The sequence below is a fragment of the Camelus dromedarius genome, chromosome 8 (genome assembly GCF_036321535.1).
Source record: "Camelus dromedarius isolate mCamDro1 chromosome 8, mCamDro1.pat, whole genome shotgun sequence".
In the NCBI taxonomy this organism is placed as follows: Eukaryota; Metazoa; Chordata; class Mammalia; order Artiodactyla; family Camelidae; genus Camelus; species Camelus dromedarius.
In genome coordinates, this window is record NC_087443.1 from 17436121 (window position 1) to 17438628 (window position 2508).

Sequence of the window (2508 nt, forward strand, 5' to 3'; positions counted from 1 at the left end):
GCCTTGGGTAGTGTGGACATTTTAACAAAATTGATTCTTCCAATCCAAGAACATGGGATATCTTTTCACCTGTTTGTGCCATCTTCAATTTCTTTCATCAGTGTCTTATAGTTTTTGGAGTACAGGTCCCTTGCCTTCTTAGGAAGGATTATCCTAGGTGTTTTATTCTTTTTGATGCAAAGGTAAATGGGATTGTTTCCTTAATTTCTCTTTCTGATATTTCATTGTTAGTGTATAGAAATGCAGAAATAGATTTTTCTATATTAATTTTGTAACCTGCAACTTTACTGAATTCATTGATGAGCTCTGGTGGTTTCCTGGCAGTGTCCTTAGGAATTTCTATGTATAATATCATGTCATCTGCAAACAGTGACAGTTTTAGTATTTCTTTTCAAATTTGGATTCCTTTTATTTCTTTTTCTTCTCTGATTGCTGTGGCCTTAACTCACTCTCTCCATTTTTAAAATCTACACATGCATGATTTCTTGGGGAATCAGTGCGAGAGAGGATTGTGTCCAGTGCCTGCTCAGTCCCCTGCTGCTGGCCTTGTGTTCCTGCAGCACACCTGCTGACAACACCCTAGCTCACCCTTCAGGGAACTAGAGGAGGCCACAGCACCAGGGCCCAGGAGAAGGGGCTGGCTCCAGCCTGCCTTTCCCATGTAACCCATTCACCCAGTACCCTGCACATTCACCAAAGGGCTTCATTGTAATTGAAGACTGCCTTGATCTCTCAGTACTTTCTTTTTCATCTCCCTGGGCCTTAACTAATTCCGTGAGGGCCTGGAGAAGTGAGGAAGCAGCAGAGGAAAGTTTGAAGCTAGCAGAGGTTGGTTCATGACGTTTAAAGAAGGAAGGCATTTCAATAACATTAAAGTGCAAGGTGAAGCAGCAAAATGCTGTTGTAGAAGCTGCAGCAAATTATCCAGAAGATTTAGCTAATATCATTAATGAAGGTGGCTACGCTAAAGCTCAGATTTTCAATGCAGACAAAATAGCCTTATATCGGAAGAAGATGCCATCCAGGACTTTCTTAGGAGAAGTCAATGCCTGGCTTCAGAGCTTCAAAGGACAGGCTGACTCTTCTGTTAGGTGCTAATGCAGCTGTTGACTTTAAGTTGAATTCAGTGGTTGTTTACCTTTCTGAAAGTCATAAGACCCTTAAGAATTATGTTAAATCTACTTTGCCTGTGCTCTCTAAATGGAACAACAAACCCTGAATGACAGCACATCTCTTTACAACATGGTTTGCATGGTTTTAAGCCCACTATTGAGACCTACAGCTCAGAAAAAAAAAAAAAAAGATTCCTTTCAAAATATTATGGCTCACTGACAATGCACCTGGTCACCCAGGAGCTCTGATGGAGATGCATAATGAGATGAATATTGTTTTCATGCCTGCTAATACAATATCCATTCTGCAACCCATGGATCAAGGAGTCATTTTGATTTTCAAGTCTTATTATTTAAGACATACATTTCACAAGGCTATAGCTGCCATGGATAGTGATTCCTCTGATGGATCTGGGCAAAGTAAATTGAAAATCTCTGGAAAAAATCCACCATTCTACATGCCACTAAGAACATTTGTGATTTGTGGGAAGAGGTCAAAATGTCAACATGAACAAAAGTTTGGAAGAAGTTGATTCCAGCACTCATGGATGACTTTGAGTCGTCAAGACTTTGGTGGAGGAAGTAACTGCAGATGTGGTGGAAATAGCAAGAGAACTAGAATTAGAAGTGGAGCCTGAAGATGTGATTGAAATACTGCAATCTCATGATAAGACTGTAACAGATGAGGAGTTGCTTTTTATAGATGAGCAAAGAAAGTGGCTTCTTGAGATGGAATCTACTCCTGGTGAAGATGCCCTGAAGATTGTAGAAATGCCAACAAAGGATTTAGAACATTACATAAACTTGGTAAAATAGTGGCAGGGTTTGAGGGGATTGACTTCAATTTTGAAAGCAGTTCTACTGTGGGTACATGCTACCAAACAGCTACAGAGAAATCATCTGTGAAAGGAAGAGTCAAATAATATGCAAACTTCATTGCTGTCTTATTTCAGCTTATCACAGTCACCCCAGCCTTCAGCAACCACCACCCCAATCAGTCAGTATCTATCAACATCTCAGTTAAGACCCTCCACTAGCAAAAAGATTACATCTCACTGAAGGATCAGGTGGTCAGCATTTTTTGGCAATAAATTATTTTAAAATTAAGGTATGTGCATTTTTTAGACATGCTGTTGTACACTTAATAGACTACAGTATAGGGTAAACATAACTTTTATATGCCCTGAGAAACCAAAAAGTTTGTGTGACTTGCCTTATTGTGATATTTGCTCCATTGTGTGGTCTGGAACGGAAGCTGTGAAATCTCCAGGTAGGCCTGTATTGATTTTTACTACTCTGTAATAGCACCTAGTGTAATATTCCGCACATTATTTCTGACTAATGGATTTATCTTTACCTTATTTTTGGTGAAGATGATTGCCCCATGAGAACATCT